The following is a 21,231-nucleotide window of genomic DNA, read 5'->3' on the forward strand; positions in this document are numbered from 1 at the left end:
CACTTGACCAAAACGGAACACCTATAGATAACATTGTAATCATGAAGATGATATAGGTCTATGTTACCAGTGAATGAACTTCCATTCTATTATGACCAGCATGTGTCTATAACTTGCTGTGGATGATACCTAATACCAAAATATAGTCCTAGTCAGATCCGTTGTTTGTTCGTGACATGATTTATATTCAGTTATCTAAATATAGGCCTATCTTCCATGAATTAACAAATACATGACATTACTGAAATTAATAATTCAAAAGATGGTTTAACTGTTATGGGTAATGAAAAATTGTCTCCTTACCACTGGGGACTCCTGACACGAAGCCGAAAACAGCAAATCCAAGGAAGGCAATATACCAGCAATAATTCCAAGATGGTGGGCAGGAAATATATCCAGAGTACTGCATGGTGATTTATGAAGAGTACTTTTGGCGAAAACAGGAAAAAAAATATAGCACTATGTTAGACCTGACTCGAAGCCTTCTCAGATGTTGAAGGTTGGGGATATTACTGTCTAACAACACGTAACATGGCTGACTCGTGTCTTTTGGACTTATCTCCTAGTTGCAACTGCGCGTGTTTGGGTATCGCAGTGAGTCCACTTCATCAAGCGTCAGGTCTGGTTGAACTAATCTCTAATATGAAAATAATTAACAAAGACAGCAGGTTGCAATTTGTACATTCCCAAAACGAAGATTAACTCTCTTGTTACGTTACACCTTTGTTGTCACGCTGACTAAACTTGCTTTGAAAATTTCATATTCTTCATGATATATGTGCTAAAACTACTGATCAGGTCCTTTTGAATGCAAGGCTGATTAAATTTCTTTTTTGACTATCACTTATTGTCACTTGAGAGTTCATTGCTTCATTTAATGTGTTTTGCCAACAAGCACGTGTTATAACAAACTTATCGATTATTAGATTTAAAGTTCCTCCATTTTCTTTAGATGGCATTTCAGGTGTACAATTATCAATCCAGTGTCAGAACAACCTGATCCACAAAATTTTCAGTAAATATCCAGCACTTATTGATCTATTGATCTGTTCTGTGGTCCTCTGTCTGGAAACCTATGGGGCTTATCCAACAGTAGCAAAAGGTATAGGCAAAGATTCCAAGTTCATATTCTAGTCATTGTTGACTTTCTCTGCAGTTGAGTCCCACCTGTACTGTGGCTTCTGCTACTGACTCAGTGCGGCCTGCTGTTGCCTCTGCTGCTAGCCCTACTCTGTGGGTTGTTTGAGGGCTGTTCCCATCGCTAATCGAGGTGGACACGGAGGGGGGCTATGACATCCGTGCCTTGCTAACTCAATTTGAGAGACATCCTCGAGAAAGCCTTATTCCTAAAGAGCTCACATCCGCCGCGCGCGCCGCGGAAGTATGCCTGTGCTATCTCAGCAAGAAACGTGCTGAACTTCGTGATAACGCGCGCGCATGCTGTGAATATCAGAAGGTGAACTTTGATAACTTGTTAGTTTGTCATGTTTGTAGAATTACCCTATACACACAAAGAAGTTTAGGGTCGATTATTAGCCAGGAATTAGCATTGAAAATCATGTCTAACGGGCACACTAAAAGGTATCATGGGATAAAAAATGTTTTCTCATCACGATAACACGGAAAATTTTACAGGGATTCAACACAAAATTTTGCAATCGATTTTACAATCATTTGAACAAAGTGATCAACGTAATTAATTACAAATAAAATTGTTTTATCACTTGCTATGCTTGGTTTTACCTCCTATACAGACATTCACATCGATTCAAATTTTTATACAATGGAATTATTTTTCAGAAAGAAGTCTCCACTTTACTCAAAATTGCCAAGTGTTCAATTTGAAAGAAAGTTATTACGTTTCGAGTCAAATAACCCCAACCTCATAGAGTTTGTTTAAGATTTATCAAAGTGTGACCCAACGTAAAATACATTTGGATGCAACAAAAAGAAATAAAAATCATTGTCTTCCCGACGTATTTATGTCCCCAAAATATGTTTGGGATAAAAACATTGTAGAAATTTAAGGAAAATGTTTATTCAGTGAAGATATTCTTGCCACTGTTATTAGAATGATTTGCCACAAAAACGTCTTATTTACCAAATAAAAGCTTATTGGCAGTTCGAATTTTTTGTCAAGTGATATGTAAACATTACTAAATGAGAATGTGCTATACTCTGATGATACAAGTCCTATAAATAGTCATTTGTGTTGGTATATCCCGATGGTTTGCTCATGCCTTACGATAAAGAACAGTTGTCTTCAGGCAACACTTGAACAAGAACTCACATGATCTTCCTTTTTTATAATTAGACACGGGAAGGGAAATAGGACTAATCACTTCTCGCGTGATTATGCTCATTTCGTCAATAAATATTTTCAACATTCATAAAAAAAAGTTTTTATTTTGGATTATATAGGTTTTTTTTAGGTAAACGGTTATCTTGCTAATACTTGATTGTGTTTGGAAACAGGAGAAGTATATAATGCAGAAGCGTAACGTTTACACAGTTTAAAAAGGAAGATGTCATAATTCAAATTCAATGTTAATGATGGCCATGGCGAAGACATTGGTGAAATAATATAAACGAATTGAAATCAATAATGTATTTTTTCAGAGGTTCCGAAAGGTTTAAGTATTGATGCATAAAATATTCAAATAATAATTTAAAACGTCCGCTAATGGTTTCTTGTCTTCTGTTGAAATCACTTTAATTTGAGGTAAACCGATTTCTTTAGGGAAAAAGCGGCTACATAACTTAAATAAGCATACACGTCCTTTCTCTAATATGTGTTCTTGGTCGGTAAAGCATAGCTTATCAAAAAGTTTAGACATTGAAAATAAGAACCATCAACATAAAGTTACGTTGAAACATTGTAAGTGAATGGATTATAATTCTTCTCTCTTTGTCTTCATACATTTTCCTAATTATAATTTTAACTGGTTGTATGCTTAAGTTGTCAATTTTTTTTTGCTATACTATTTACAAGAATGTTTTGAATAGGAGACTGGACCCTACAAAATCTGTTTTTTTTAGTAGTCTCCTCCATTTCCATCCGCTTTGAATTATGATTTTGACTTTAATTTTTCTATGTATAAATTGCTATAGTTTTATGGCATATTATCTGTACATGAAAATGTACGAAACCAATTTGTAATGTTGGAAATTGAAATAAGCGAAATGGAGTGAGTAATTGGATATTCATTTTTTAGTCATTGCATTTCACCTCTGTTCATGTTTACCATTTATATATATTTTTATTATACTGTCGTTGAACAGTTTGTGATATTTTTACTATGTATCGTTACTTTAACTGTATTTTGCTATACAGTGCGTCCCACAAAAAACGAAACCGAGATTTATCGATGATTTATCATAACTTAATCACAAATACAATAGACAAGTGACCTACCATTGTAAAGCTTAGAATCTCCTCTTTCATCTGAAATTACTTAGATTATTTCTCATTCACGCATGAGTGAGCAAAAACAATTTGAAGAGGGGATACCAAAAAGTCTTTGGCGGGCTGTATCTGGGTTTCAAAAAGAAAACCAAATTTCTAAAAAGTTCAATATCTGCTCTTTAATTTGATACCTCAATTCCAGAAAATGGTCAAGAAATAAGAAAGTTCTGGTTATTTGAAATAAGGCTTGAATTTCAATAATTTCATAAAATGAAGAGGTTTTACAGGCTAGCGTTCAAACTCACTCAACACTCCGTTTTGTTGACGATCAGCCATGCATGAAGTCTTTTGTTAACCATGCGACAGCTTCTGTGGGAAACCGGTGAAAAAACGTTTATTTAATGAAATTATGGAAATACAAGCATTGTTTCGAGGGAACGTAACTTTTTTACTTCTTGACCATTTTTTGTGATTAAGGTATCAAATTAAAGAGCAGATATTGAACTTTTTGAGCATGTGATTTTCTTTTTGAAATTCAGATACCCCCCGCCAAATTAGTTTTTGGTATCCTTTCTTCAAATTGTTTTTGCTCACTCATGCGTGAATGAGGAATAATCTAAGTAATATCAGATGAAAGAGGAGATTCCAAGCTTTACATTGGTAGGTCATTTGTCTATTGTATTTGTGATTAAGTTATGATAAATCATAGCTAAATCTCGGTTTCGTTTTTTCTGGGACGCACTGCATTTTGTTGAACGGAAATGAATAAAATCTAGATCTAAATCTTAAAAAAATGTAAATAATAATCGAATCGAACTAACGATGTAGAACAATAATATTCCACAAAAACACAATGAACTATTAGTCCCCTTCGTCTTATCGGAAATAGGGGTGGTTATACTTAAATACATCAAGTGGAGAGGGGAGGAGGTGTATAGGAAATAGCTTGCAGGAGGTCTTCCGTTTCTATCAACTTGCTTGGTGAAAGTTATAAATAGATTGAGATGGGAAGATGAACAATGAGAGACGTAAGTAATCATCGACCAATATCATGAATACATTGTTCACAATTATGTGAAAACAAATTTTGATATCATGTCATGATCTGAAAAATCACATTCATATAAGTTTTCTTTGACAATAAAGCGTGAATAATTTGCATGTAGAATCATATGATTACCATAAATGCTAAACAATTCCGGCATGGCCATATAAAACGAAATCTTTTCGCGCGTGTAGACAGGGTAATTCATGTTGTTTATACAAGAGACAAATTGTCAAACTTTACTAACTCGCATTTTGACATGTCATAATCTTCCAAAAGACGAGACAAAATCAGACATAAGAACGATGTCTTCCGGGGGAACATGTTCTTAATTTGTCCATTTTCTTTCGAGACTTGAAATGGCAGCAACTTTATTACCCCTCGGATTTGTTAAATGTGTCAAGGGTCTGTGGTTAGGAAAGGATTGACAATGCATGGAGACAACACTTATAAGCGCTTTATAAAAGAGTACAATTTAAAAAACCTGGTTTGAAAGTTATTGAAACTCCAACAATAATTCAAAACCATCGTTGGTGCCAGGCTTTACGATTGATCATGACCTTCAACCAACCTTCCCTGTTTTACAGGTGAGCAAGAATTAATCGTTTTATTTCATTTATACTTGGCTTTTTTATCGAAATTAGGTCATGTTCATGTATGATTGGTTAGATTAATAGGTTCGTAGAATCTACCATTTGTTACAACAAGGAGGTGTAATCCGATGTAACGTTATTGGTATTATGTAACATGACGAGAGTGTGACTAATGTAGGCCTTCATTCCGTGACTAATGCATTCCGTAATAGGGGAATTTTTCATGCGTGTAGGTATGTGAATGGCGAGCTGGATTGCGCTTGGTCAAATTATTGGGTTTGTTCGTTGACGGGGAAGGGCGTCACTATTGGATCTTCATGATTATTGATGGTGCAAATATTATATCTTCACTATTGTTTACAGTATGTTTTTATCTCTTCAACTTATTTATTGCTTATGTATCTAGTGCTTACAAACATTTTTTTATCTATCGAAGATTCGAAGTATTATAAATTACCATTATTGTTCTCAAGAGCTGCTTTGTTTTACCATCGATGGTATTCTATATATCTTATTTTTCATATAGTAGCGATAATGATGAATTTGTTTTAAGGCCACTACGATCAGGTTTCATCCGTATAATCTAGGTATCCGCTTTTATAAATTTTCAGACTCTTAATGCATTTATAATATAGCATTATATTTTTGCAAATACTCATTGTGAAATGTATAAAGTTGATAATTGATATAAGTGATTTCATGGCAGCGCTTTCCTTTCTTGTCGCGTGCGCTGCAGCGGTTTGACCCGCCTGATAGAAGAAGTCAATGAACTTAACCAACTTGGTTTCTTGATCAGGCTCCCGCGTCTATTACTCAAGATCTGCTCCACATATCCTCTTATCAGTTCTGACGATGCAGCACCTTTATGGAAAGAACATCAAATTTAATTTTGTATGATATCAAAATGGAAATGTCCAGACACATTTACTCACACATGAACCTCCATAATGCAACTTAGGCATATCATGAGATTTGTTTTAATGTAAATAACTCCTTAAAGTTCATTCAAGAACGTCTAAAATTTTGTCATCTGAAAAGAAGTTTCAGAAGCTTAACTTTATTTTGATTGGCTGAGATACGTATTATGTTTGACTGTTTATATGCAATCTGTCCGATAATGGTGAAAATTTGAAAGAAACCGGACAAGCAATAAGAAAGTTATGACTGTTTTAAAATTGAGATCCCTAAATCTATGTAAATTTCAAATTGGCAACTGGTTAAATAAATCATAACAAGTGGGAAGGGCTACTTTCCCGTTTGCCATGTATACTTGATTTATAGGATTTTTTTTTTTTTTTTTTGTAATCCAAATATAACCAATGTAGCATAGTGCTTTATATCCTCATTAAAGAAATATGTATAGTTCAAAATAAAAAACGACAATTTAAAAATTTTATAAATTGGAGTAAATGGTAGAGTAGTCCTTGCCTTATGACATCACCAATTCGGCCAATTTGAAGTCTCCATGGGTGTAGCGATTACCAATTTTTACAACTAAAAAAATCACAACTTTCTCATAGTTTGTCCGATTTTGTCAAAACTGTCATCCATGTACTTGTCTGATTTTTCTTCTTCCAATAAAACAGCTTTTAATTTGGGTGGATTTCCCTTTGATACATTGTTTCTAAGCGCTGCATTACCCCAGTTGTACCTTAAGAGCATTAAAGGAATCCCTTAAGTGCTCGAGAGTTTGAGCCCCGGACATTATGGTTCAAAATCATGAGATGCATTATTGAGCCACAATTCCGATTTACTCACCTTTTATATATTTTTATGGTGTTAATAACGACGAATGTTTTTTTTAAGAAGAAGACAGTGGAAACGGTATGAAATTTATGCAGAAAATTAAAGTAGTGACTCTCTTCGCAATATAGGTTGCTTCAATAATATCCCGGACTTTGAATGTTTAGGTATATTGCACTAATGTACAACCTGACATTACTTTGAATATGGTGTTAGAAATCGAAGAGTCAATTTTGTTGGTGCAAGCAGGATTTCACCAATGCGTGCAAGCATGGAGTCCATACGAAAATCTGCAGAATGGAAATCATATTCCACATTTGAATTATTTATTCAACGCTGTTTATTTTCCAGAGAGAAAAAGTAGCGATTGAAATGAATAAATGGGTGGATAAAAAACACAAGATAAAATCACGTATTTAAAATCTCAATGATCTTACGTAACACTAGACAACATAACGGAACACACAAAAGGCAACTAGTTAAGTAGATGTTTCCGTCAATTATAGAACATAATACAACTGGCTGAGGCTTCCAGTCAAATTTTTCCATTATATGTATTGTGTAACGCTTTCGAGATTTATTGCAATGCTGCACCAGTATGATCTCACATTATTTTGTTTGGATAACCGGATACATATCTTATTTACATAACAATATACAGACCTACAAATATAATATCTTTGATATTTAAATGGAAAATATAAGAATGTAATTTGCCTTTGGATAATCTTATCGTGGGGTTTTAGAGACACTGCAGCGTAATCGCGGTGGTTGCGGGTTATGGAGCCCGCACCCCTTCCAGGATATGCCTTCCTTCTTTATTCACTATTATATTTTTATATTTTTCAATATCAAGGTTTTCATCAAATTTCTATAGTAATATTGGCATGCCTAATTAATGGTGAGATATCTCCCCTATTAAGAAAAGCGTTCAATTACATCTTTTCCCAATAGGAAGGAGGAAAAAAACTTAATTGTGACCATGGGAAGTTTTCTTTATTATATAAAGATATTCCATTTACTGCCACAAAATGACCAATGATAATGAAACTTTTAATTGAATACCAGTAAATGTGCAGATTTCGCTTTGAGGTTCCGTAGATATTGTGTCGTTGGTAGCCGACTGAATAATAAATTGTAACAAAACAAAGAGACACATGGTGAATCGTGATAATTACTTTAGTTAACGTTTATCAGCTATAATTTTTTTTCACAATAATCAGAAATGGAAAATTATGTCTTCCATCTTGATCATGTCCAAAAAGTAAACCTTAATATAAAAAAATCCATTAAAATGAAAACCAGGTTTGAGAAATAGTATTTGAGTTGTGGAAACTTGCTGAGAAAACTATTACGATTACTATACTACCTGATGTTGTTTTGAAAAAAAAAGGTTTACAAGTTGGACAGCTTCCACACAACACTGACCTTGTTTAGGAAAACGGAAACGCAGAGTGGAAATAAACAATATACAGCTGACGTATATTTTGTCGAAAAAGAGGCTGCTCCTTTCAACTCGCAGCTTGCCCTAGGATAGTTCACTTTGTCAGCCTTGATAAAATTTTGTAGGAAAAAAATAGTGAATTTAACGGGAAGAGAATCAAGCAAAACACACACACACGCGCGCAAACACACACGCGTACCCCACCCACCTCATAAACACACACACACACCCTCACATACCCCTATATATGTATACACATGTTATCAAGTACATAATATGCTCCACTAGAAAATAAAATTGAAATGACCAAAGGCAAGTAAGAGAGACCATATCAAACATAATAAAATAAATATAGTTCAAAGCGTAAGAAAAAAATGAAAAAAGAGAGAAGAGTATTGATGCAAAAGATATTGTGGGATGAAAAAAAAAGAAAAACAATAATGTATGTTATAAGGACTATCTTCTGATAGTATAGAGGTAAACACATCGTAAATAGCCAAATAGAATAAGACTCAACATTTGGAAAGATTTATTTGATACTGATTGATAAAGTGCAAACTGTTTTACCAATTTTCAAAATAATATACATGTATTATATGTTTGATATTATTCTCAATTATGTTCATGTTAAAAGGGATCAGTAACAGTATAAATATGAATAAGAAGTAGAAGAACAAAAACTCCAACATCGAGAATACAAAAAAATCGTATTAGCTAACCTCCAAAATCTAGAACAATTTACCTTTTGAAAATTGTAATTCGATATATATTTCTGATTGCGCATGCATGACGTCTACCGAACTAGAAGACTTTCATTTTAGTTGTGATATGAACGATAAGTTAAGATATGAGTTTTTGTTACACCTATTATTCCCTCTAGATCACCGTGTTACATTTGTTCCAATTCTCCAGATGTAATCTGACAACATGGTCTCTTCCTTTACCCTACCTTTGCCGAAAGCAATACAAGTTTTGGATCAAGGGTTCATCGTTCTATAGAATGCAGAAAATCTTAAAGTCATAAGCATTTAAAGTTTATAATAATAAAGATATACATTTTTGTATATCTCATATATCGCATAATATTGTAGTGACAGATTAGAGAAGATACTTTCAGCTACCGGAACCCGTATAATCTCGTAATTGCTTAGATATTCATTTATTTAACTATCAATTCATTAATTTATTCATTAACGTATCCATTCGTCCATTAGTTCATAATTTTTATTTAAGTAATTCATTGTATTTCTATTTATTCATAAATTATCTATCATTTACCGATTATCAATCATTGTTTGTATCCAATTGTTATCTCCTGGTTTACTTATTCATCAATCCAAGTACAGATATTTTTATTAACAAAATAGATTCATGTATTTCTCAATCAGTGTATTTTCATCCATTTACTTAATTACTTTCTTTATGTGATTAATAAAGTTTTACATAAACGCAATTACTATTTCATTATCATTCATTTAAAGCCAGCATCCAGTTGTATACTATTTTTATTACAGTTACCTTTTACCAATTACCACCCCATGCTATTTTCATTAATTTTTCTGGGGAAATATTCGCACGCTAGTCGCCATAAATGGTAAACTTATTATTTGTGCAGTGAAGTCATTAACAACTTTTAATTTTGTTTACGTTCCCTTGCGATCATGTATGACATTTGCCGTCGAGCAAAGCGATGTTTCTACCCCGATTACAATTATCGAAAAACATATGTCGTAAAGTATAGAAGATTATTCAAAGAATGGAGGTAGAAGGCAGATGTCGAGTCACATAAATTGAACATAGCAAACCTTGAGGACGACAAGATCACACTTGTCGAAACGTCGAGATTGGATGGTCCTTTTCAGGACCAACACTTGCCCAAGAAAGTTACATGGTTTACCGTGAAACCTACTACACTATTCTTCTTCGCCATGGAAACCTTCAGAAGTTAAACAAATTGTGCCAGCAGATTCATCTCCTTTAATCAAACCAATTGCGATCAAAGAGAATACACACACACACCCACCCCCCCACACACACATATATATATATACCTATCATCCTAGCAAAGCGACGTTTCGCCTCAAGTAAACTTTGCAGATTTGAAAGACCGAGCACTGTCAGCAATAAACATTGAAATTACATCATAAAAAACGAAACCTGTCTTCCATAATATTACCCGCGTGAATCCGATCAAAGTTTCCCCTCTTTCCTAGGATGTAACAACCCCATTAACAGCCCCCAATCACCTGCAAGATACACCTCTCTCCTTTATATCAAAGTTCTTCATGTATGGGAGATAAAATTCCACACACCCCGATGCCCATGGAGGGGGCGGGGGTGCTGACAGACCCCATTTCCCCTTTTCGTCCTAGATTTGGGTTTTAGGGGCATTCTGGAGTCACCTGAAGGAAGTCGTATTCTTGGCTCGGTCGATACACTAAAGATAACAAAAGACACGGTCAATATGACCTAGACGGTGTTGCCTTACAGTTGAGGACATCTACAACATCCACTCCTAACACCTAGGATTAGTCCCATGTGCAACATTCATGATGTCATTTTATCTATCTATTTTTGTGCTTCTTCCTCCCTTCATTATGGTTCATGGTTCAATTATTTTGTTCTGAAGGCTTGGCTCTTACATTTGTATTTCTTGACATTCAAGGAAAATATTTTACTAGTACATTGTATTTGAATATTTTTTATATTGCTAATAAATAAATGATGATAAATGATAAAATATGCAACTTTAAGTGCGCAAGTATGTGTTAATGAGTCCCTTTTCTTTATATTCATTTCAACACTCTGATATTTTGACATACCATAATGTATTACTCCCCCCTCCCGTAAATCATGTCTTAAATTACTATATCTGCATGAACATATATATATATAATCAATGAACGAATCTTTGATACACAGAGAAGCTGTATATGAACCAAAATGTCACTTGCCATAAAAAGTGCCATTAAAACATTAAAATGCAGAATAATTCTTTTAAGGCACATATTGTCATAAATTGTTTAAGCTACATGAGAAAAAAATGATAGAATGAATTAAACGAAATCAAAGATCATTCAAACTTCTATGATTGCCTGTGCAATGCATCAGTAATGTCAATGAGACTATTACACGGATGGAATGGAAAATGTTAAATGAAAGAAGTCAATTCAAATGTTCATTTAAATTCAATTCATTTATTCAACAATCAAAAGTGTAATCAAAACAAGATAAAGGATTCATAAAATAACACACAAAAACAAACAAAACCAGAGCAAATAGTACATACTATGGTTCGGAGACCAAGGGGTCACCATAAGACATGAAAACATTACACATATCAAATTTAAGGAGAATAAAAATTCACGTTATTTATAATAAAACAAAATAAAATGTTATATGGTTACATCAAAAGATTACAAAATTGATAAAAGTGACAATCTTAAATTAAATTTAAATAAAATTTAACACTCCTGCAGCAAAAAAAGGGAATATGATGGAGGGGGCACTAATGTATAATTCAAGATAACATGCATATCAGTAAGCGGAAAATAATATTTTCCTGCATAATAACCTAAACCTTGATAAAGTTGAACTTTTTTATCGTTTGGAATTCCATTCCACAGCTTAGGGAAGTAAGTCTTAAATGAATTGAAAGCAATAGAAGTTTGAAGTCCTTTCATAAAGCCAATGTTTCTGAAACGTTGAAGAATGTATATTAAAGTTATTCACAATTTTCAACATTGAATGGTCTTGTAAAATGGTCCCCTGATGTTCAGCTACACCCCATGGCTAATGCCTTGATATGAAAATGATATCATTATCATCTTGGTGTAGCGGTTCTGATTCTCGCCTTGCATTGAGGTCGTTAGGTCAAATATCTCCGCGGCACTGACATTCGTCGTTAGACATCGCTTTCCCACGGGTGTCAGAATATGGGTACCCGCGGTATAGAATAATCCTTATATAGGGAGTAGAGAGTGTACATTCACTGTTTGCGGGAGAGCCAAAATCGGATGACCAACATGACGAAGATATTTAGAAATATTGTTCCGATGTGACAAGTTTTACATAAAAGTTTATCATTTGAACAATTTTGATAAAGGTATTGAACTTGAACTTGATCTATAGTATGTGCAATGCAGTATACAAGACGAATTGGAAGGCACCACAAAACCATTGCACTTGGCATAAGAATACAATGAAAAATATGAAATTGTCCATTTTCGTGGAAAAAATCCTTTGTTATAATTTGGCGCGCTTCAAAATTTTGTAAATTTTTTCACCCCCCCCCCCTATTCGAAACCTTAGATCGACGCCCCTGATTGCAGATACCCTCGTGAATGATCCAACTCTGCGCATACTAATTAAGCATCTGTTTACATATTAATCTAAACTCTCTTTGCCATCTTTGTTGAATGTCAGCTTCCCAAGTACATATGCCAGCGACCCTGCCGAGACCTTTTCGCTACAAACTAGCCCTTTACCATGTTTACCTGTCGTCGTCCTACAAATAAACTGACGGAAAACAAAAATTAGAAGTGGTGTGCGCGTGATACGTGTAGTATACTGCATTCTGTATTTAGATTCTCTCTTTAGGCGGATAAGGCAAGAGATAGTTACAGGATTTACTTGTTTATGCATATTTGGGTTAAAAGTGCCCATCCCTAATCGATAAGGTTTACCATAACTTCCTCATAACTGGGGTGGATATATATTTATTTTCTTTTCAAACGATCATGATACATGGGACTTGGAAAGTGGCAGTAAATAGGTTTATCTTCCATCATTTCAATTTCAAAACGTACCTCAAACTATCTTTGTAATCATCAAATGAACTGCAACAAAATATAGAAATTGTCTTTAGGCCTACACGTTAATATTTTAAGTTTACCTTACTCTTTGAAAGACTCATCCCTGAAGGGCTAATAATGTGTTGGTGGGATTGAAATATGTTATTTGAATCAGATTCTATGAAAAAGAGACATATTGCCTTGTCGAATCATCTCATGATTGAATCTTAACGCAAAATGTCACTGCAAAAACTGCATAATTGTTGTTTGTCGCTGTTGCTGAAATCAATGAAAAAAATAACAACAAAACCTTTAATGTCAGTTGTATTCTTCTCCCCCCCCCCCCCAAAAAAAAAAAATCCGATGTCCCTTTATCATGTAAGATCTTATATATTCTTGGGTTTGTAACATTGCTTTTTAATTGATTAGAAATGTGTTTCAATTTCAATTGGTTAATTCAATTATCTAGAGACCTAATTACAATGTTATGCCTATTCTACCTTGATGAAATGGAAAAAATATAAATGAATAAATAAAACGAGACTTTGAGTTTAGATTGTAAACGAAAATTCTTACATTTCGATTGTCAAATGAATTCGGATATTGCTCTTACTTTGGAGTGTATGAATCTGTGCTGATGCTTGTTGAAAGTGCAAGTCGGGGAAACATTCCGTCTTCAATACAACTTTTCAGGAACAAATTATTATGACATGGACCTATGGCGATTTCTGTGTTTCTTTGTGGGCATCCACCAATAGCGCAGTGTGACGATTTGCCATCGTTACCACCGTTGTCATCGTGTGCATAACAAAAAAAATGATTGCAAACGGCCTTTCGATCAATGAGGGGGCAGTGCCCGTGGAGGTCATGGGCAATGGCTACAGCCTATCTGACACAAGTAATCAACTTTCATATCCTGCGAATCAAGTCGAAAAAAATTGTACAATTTCCGGAACTATGTTCATGCTAATCGCCTGCCAACATGCATAATGAGCACAGCACGAAGTCCTACCCCGCCATGTGTAATTCGGGGGGTGATATTGGATACAGAATTTGGAGGAAAGGTGGGAAATGTAAAGATTATGTTATCTTCAGTCTATGCACATTTCAATCTTGATTTTTTTTTCTTTAGTGAAAATGCATTGTTCATTTAGCGTTCATGTGCGGTGTCACGTATCTCAATGTGCCATGAGACCAGCTTCGATGAAAGATTTAATTTGCAACCAGAACGAAAGCATGACTTTCATCTTCAAATGGTCTTAAATTGCCTCAAATATTCGATCCTTGTTGAACGATTGATCAAAAGTTTTGTGATGAAAAGTGTAATTAATTTCTCATACCAGTCACCGTAATCTTCTTTTTTTTTTTGGGGGGGGGGACTGAAGCCCCCTCCAAAAAAAATCGCTCAAGCCCCCCCCCCCCCCAAATGTTCGACCACAAAGAAAAATATACATATATACATGTGGGTTTTATATGCGTATAATGCGGTATTCCGTTCATATCGTCAAGTGCTCTAAAATCAAAGATTTTACTAATCAAATTCGAATTTTTTCCCGCTCGGTCGCTAAATGCTCCATCGCAAAATAACATCTAAATGCAGAATACATTAAAGCTCTCTTAAAGTGCGAGTATAGGAAGTCAATAATCTCCTCCAAAATAGTTAACTGCCTTGCGACTTTTTTTTCAAATTAACCTCCCTATATACATCACCTGGACTTCACCCTCCACGAATATAAATACTAATTCCATAAAATTGAAGTTTTAACTCTTAACCTGTCCGTTGTCCAAAGCGCTCCGAAATGTTTGTTATTCTATAGGATCTTAGAAAATGGCTCTGTCGCTATATACTCCTATCCCTGATTGAGGCTAAACATATTTAAAATGTAGGAGTGTGTATCCATGTTCCAGATGGCGAGAAGGGGAAACACACCGAAAAATTTACAATTTTATAGGTTTAAAGGGGAACTTCACCTAACAAAAAGTTTATTGTAAAAATAGCAAAAAAATTATTTTAAAATGGTTCGAGAAAAATCCATCAAAAATTTTAAAAGTTATTTTGGAATTTTAATATTTTTATTTGTGACGTCACAGGCAGCTTTGCATGTATCATGAATTAAAAATTTCAATGAAATGGTTTTTTGCCTACCTTTAGTATATGAACAGACAAATCTTTAGTCATCATGAACTATTAAAAAATTGGAATTTATGCATTTTATATTACATAACATATGAGGCAGCCGCTCGGTTATGACGCCACAAATAAAAAAATCTAATAACTTTTTAAATCTTTAATGGATTTTCCTCAAACCTTCACTAATATTTATTATTATTTTATGCTATTTTTACAATAACCTTTTTGGCAGGGCGAACTTTACCATACAACAACGGTATTGTAGTAGTCGACTTTGAATAAATGACAATTAAAATAAATGCGCTTTGGAAAATGTTCTTCTCCTAAGCAGACCTTCCGGAAACATAGTGTACGGCATGATGGGATACACTAGAGAAATCAAAGCGATCTATGGGACTGTCTGAAGAGGAAAGAAAGGAGGCCTAGATCAGTCATTTATGAGAAGAAATAGCTCCCCAACCACCACCAAGCCACACTCCCTCTCGTTTCATCTTGTTTATTCCTTTAACCGTACATAGGCTAGTCTCTTGATTTTTAAGATGTCGGAGAGGATTGAGACGCCTGGCAATACAACGTCCGATTTCAATTAATGATATTCTTGGAAAATCTCGGTATAGAAAGTGAGATGCGTAGAAGTTTCCTGCTTCGTATATCAGAGACCCTGGATCTTTAATGCCTTGTGAATCTTTCTTTCTGCAGAGTCTGCAAATAAATGTTTCTAAAAAATATAAATGTTGTGTGAGTAAATAAGTATCCCAACTGCATGCTCAGAAAACAAAATATAAAGATTGTTATGAACGCGCGAACTGTTATTGTGTTCAAAAAGAAAATTGAGTGTAAAACGAAAGGGAACTCTTCAGGCGGTCTTACACACTTGCCTATAAAAAGGAATTACTTCAGTTCCTGAAAGACACTTAAGAGCATGATATCATTTGAGCTATTTTCTCTTCCCATTCATTCATTTATGACCTATTATTGTTGTAGCTACATAGTTGACGTTTCTATAATTATTAGTTATATTCTCACATACTAACTATATGTATATTAATAATGACCTCCTTTCAGTGACGCTTTACTTAAAGGGATGGTCAGGGCTGAAAATGTTTATATCTTAATAAATAGAGTAAAATTCACAAAGCAAAATGCTGAAAATTTCATCAAAATCGGATATCAAATAACGAAGTTATTGAATTTTAAAGTTTATCAATATTTTATGAAAACAGTTATATGCACATCGTCACTTTCCCTTTTCTTATGTTATTACATGAAATCGTAAATGTTTAATTTTTTCATATTGTGTAATGTGTCTCCATTATGATGAAATAAGTTGCGGCAATAAATAACTAATGCACTTACTCAGTTTTCAATCCAATTGATTAAGTTAAGTGGTAGGAAAATTTTGAATAAACCCAATTTCATGTAATATAATACAAAAGAACAAGCGGGGATATGACATCATCAGCCCACCTAATGAATATTTATAAAGTCATGCCTTGAACTGTTTCACCGAAAATTCAATAACTTCGTCATTTGTTATCCGATTTTGATCAAATTTTCAGCATTTTGCTTTGTGAATTTTACTCTATCTATTGAGATAGAAATATGCTCAGCCTTAACCATCCGTTTAAAGTTTCTTTGACTCCCGAGGGGATAATTAGCTCCATGCATTTATTAATTTGTTTAGTTATATGTTTGTTATCATGGTTCGTTGCAATTATTTCATTTATCATTCTCCCAGTTGCATGCAAAATGTTTTTTTTTTCATTAGAGGCCTCACAATCAGGTCACAGTCCCGACCCCTTCTACGTATCGGAGTGAAGAAGGGTTTTTTATTTTTCCTTCTTCTTCTGTAATAGTGTCTCCTTCGTAGCTGAAGATCAACATACTGCATAGAGGCAGAGGTAACCCACTGCAGAGTGGGTTATCTTGCTGATACTGCATGAGAAACCTGCTCAACATACCGTAGCCGTCCACATGACAATTTTGGTAGATTACCCATCCTGAAAAGTGGGTCTAGAGTTCGAATCACAATGCAACGGTTACACAGCCTGTACTTTCCACCTGTGTGTGAGGGCGTGTCTGTGCGTGCTTGTGTGTGGAGGTGCCGTGACAAAGTGGTCTAAGGCGCGGCGCTTGATTGCAGATCCGAGGATAGGGGTTCTATTCCCGGCACGGCATTTATGCTCATGAGCAAGGCATTTTCTCCACATTGCTCTTTATCGTACATCAAATAAATGAAAATGCTATATGCATTATGAATTCAATGTGTGGACTTGATTTAAAAAAAATATGTGTGTGTATGTGTGAGGGGGCGGACAAGTCGACGAGTCAAAGCAATACTGACAGGACTGTCAATCTGCCTCAACGACTTGCAACCCAACCTTTTTGGACAGTTGTCTACAGACTACTGGTCCCGGGCTACTGGTAAGGAGAAATCCTACTTCGTTTGCTGTTGTGGCAACGATGATCAATCTTCCACGGAATAATATAGTATCATCTGGACCACTACGGTTTGTTGAGCAGGTTTCTCGAAGTCGGCTGAATCGAGGTCTGCTGCCGAGTATTACTTTAAGGCGAATCTCTTACTGTTTAGTTCAATTTCACGACCGCCATCTTGCGTCATCAGACGATCTTCCACCTCAATCAAGTAGATTACAATGACAGAGAAGGAAGCAAGGGGACAGATATTACCTCTCTTGTATCCATCTAGCCGGATGTTTGGACAGCAAGAAAACAAGGGCACGATGGGCTCTCAGGAAAAGATTCAGGCGAGAGGTGAAGAGTGCCCTACGCGTCTTGGCAGACGATCAGAAAATGGCGGGAAATGAAAAACCTAATTTTTCTATCAATCTCATTCTGTTAGTGACAGGATTTAAATTTTCATAAAAAGTTAATACTGAGGGCGAAAGTTTCAAACATGAACGGTGGAACAACCAGATAATCTCTCAATTTAAATTCCACGAAATGAACTTACTTCTGAAAAAAATTGTTCTCAGATCTCAAATAATTTGTCTCATGTCCCAGTTTCACCCCATCCCTTCTTGAAATACATTGTCCTTAAAAGTGGATCTCTGTCAGGTCACGTTTATAAAGAGGGCAACACATTTTATAAACCAATGTCGAAACAGAAAGAAATTCGTTTCTACACCATTATCAATTGAATCGCTTAGCCTAAAAGTGGCTGATTTTAGGTCACGCGATACTTTCATAAGAGGGTAAAGAAATCTAAAGCAAAATATGAACGTTGAAAGACCTAAAAACATAACTGAAGAAGTAGAGTAATTTAAGAGGATGGTACTAATAAGAGTAGGTAATATGAGGAAACATAGCCGGGTTAGCGATAACATGCAAAGAAAAAACTTCAACGCGTCAAACGAAACTTCTTGTCGATTTCCGCGGGAAATCTATGGATTCCGAAGTAGTTTAATCGCCAGGGAATCTATTAACAATAACAACATGATCTTTTATCGAAATATCTAACAGACTAATCAAAGAGGAATAAAGGGTTGGTTTGACTAACGGTAATATTCCTTTGCGCAACTGGGATATGAGGGATGATTAACCGTAGAAAGGAACCGCAGTGAACTTTGAAGATGCCCGGTTATAGGAAGGTTATAACGGCAGATGAAATGATGAGGTACAAAAGCAAGAGAGAGAGAGAGAGCATGAGAAAGGGCAGCTTTATTGATATCAACATTTTGTGTAAATGATAATAAAAACTCATTCTGGCATTTGCGTTCTACTTTGATTTAATGCTAAAACAGTATTTTTTCACAATTTTTTGTTAATATGAATTTGCTTTCAAGTTTGTTGAATAACATTGTTCAGTAAAATATTGTCTTTCAAATTTTGAATTAAGGTAGAAACAACCAAAACGACTGCCATAAGGCGTGTAAGGAGAAAGCAACAGAACATGAAATTAATACTGCACCCTTTCTTGTGCTAGAATTAAATCTCCCAAATTATCCATGCTTTGACATAATTGCATATAACCAGTGCATAGTCAAACTTTGAAAATATACTGAAGTTTCAATTATGATGCTTATTAGGAATGAGAGCTTTAATTTTCAAAGATTGGATCTTAAATTCAGCTCATGTTTACGGGAATAAAAATGATCGATATTAGCAACCATGCAGGTAGGACACGATATTTGCTCCTGCGAAAATTGTTCCACTTTTAATTTCGTCTAAGATGTAGGGTTAGGGTTGCATTTAGGTTTTGTGTTAGGTTAAGGTTTAGGGTATGGTATAGTATTAACCCAAGGTTTGAAGTTGGTCATTCGATTAGTGTGTGGAATATCAAGTGGATCAATTGTCGTCAGAGCAAATGTCATGGAACCTGGTTACCTGTCGTGTGTGAAATTGTGCGTAACTTGTATACAACCAAATCTTTATAAAGCACCATCTATGACCGTATTACCAATATCAAAACTAGATTTATGTTCATAGCAGGTTTCCTTTGTAGTCAGTACTGTAAACGTCATGTGGACCCTGGGAGATTTTTTTTTTTTGGCATTTCAGGGATCGGGAAATTACGACGACCTACTCACTGTTTGTGCAGATATTTTATTTTCTTAAACTTCTGAATTTTGTTTGCCTAGCTGTATTGTAAAATAAATCATTTCCGTTTTTTTAATTTTCATTTGCCTCTCTTCATTGACCTAGCTACTGACACCACATCCCCGGATTTGCATTTACATGTATATGATAAGATACTCAAACAGAATACATACTGTATATCAGCGAGATGGAAACAAAAATAATTTTTACCGGGCAATTTTCTACGTACAATGCAATAATAACGAAGGTTTGAAATCATAATCAATTTGTGTGATTTCGTTTTGTTTTGTTTTAAAAATTCTAATTTGCTTCTTCCTTTTTTGAGAATATCTTGTCTTTCCATTGTTGTTAAAAGAAAGGAGGAGTCACAACGGAATTAACCAGGGATGTGAATTTTTTGTTGTAACCAGTACCATAAGTACAATTGATTTAGCTCAATGGGAACTAATGTGACCCAGACTCCCAGAGGGTAGTTTTGGTGGAAGGAAAGAAAAAAATCATCGTGGCAAATCTTAATGTCATTAATTTTTTTTAATGCACACTGAAAAGGCCTTTCTTTTCTCTTACCCCTCTCTGGTCCCCGATTAATCCCCTTTGCTAATTGAAATATATATATATTATATATGGTGTCATTAGAAAGATAGGATAATGCGTACGCTCTTGAATACAGGTATGGAAACATGAATAATGTGTGGTTTTGAACAAATGGTATGATTGCACATCACTACCCCCCCCCCCCACCTCTCTACTCTTTCACTCTCCTTTCCCTCTCCCTCTTTCTTTCTCACTCTCTCCCCCTTATTTTTTCCTTATCTCCGTCTCACTCTATTGCTCCCTCTCTCTGTTTCTCTTTCCATATACCTATCATCTATGTTCACAATGTCAATTTACCTTTGTTCTCCCCGCCCCTATCTCTATCTTCCTCCTCTTTGTCTCCATCAAAAGCACCAATCTATCTCTTCTATTTCTCTCTCATATATTGCACACTCGCTAATTTTCTCCTTGTTGATAACTCTCAAAATTTCAGTTTTGTATTTCACCACCCATCATTGATTGTAAAAGTAATATGTTCCATAATCATCTCCAACAAATGCACATCGTATTCCCTATCAATTATGTTATAAGAATAATGGCCCGGGGTTTTTTTTATTTGTTTGTTTGTCATTACTGTGGTTTAATTTCCACGTGTAGTCGAAACCCAAAGGGTTAACCATCAGCAGCCAAAATGATTCACATATGCACGCTAACAACTTTAACATGGGGGGATTTAAATCCAAGGGAGCGTTTCATCAACATGTTCATCCGACAAGTTGTCACATCTGACAACTTTCTTTGATTTTGATTGGCTTTGAAGCACTGTTACTATGGTAACTGTCAGATTAAATAGGAGTTCTCGGCTAATACATCTAAGAAGTCCTTTTATGAAACGTTCCCCAGATTGTAAAATACGAACCACTGTGTTTTACATTACAATAAAAAAATTCAAATAATTACTCTTATAAGCTATTGCGCTTGT

Source organism: Lytechinus pictus, chromosome 7, assembly GCF_037042905.1.
Source record: "Lytechinus pictus isolate F3 Inbred chromosome 7, Lp3.0, whole genome shotgun sequence".
Classification (NCBI taxonomy): domain Eukaryota; kingdom Metazoa; phylum Echinodermata; class Echinoidea; order Temnopleuroida; family Toxopneustidae; genus Lytechinus; species Lytechinus pictus.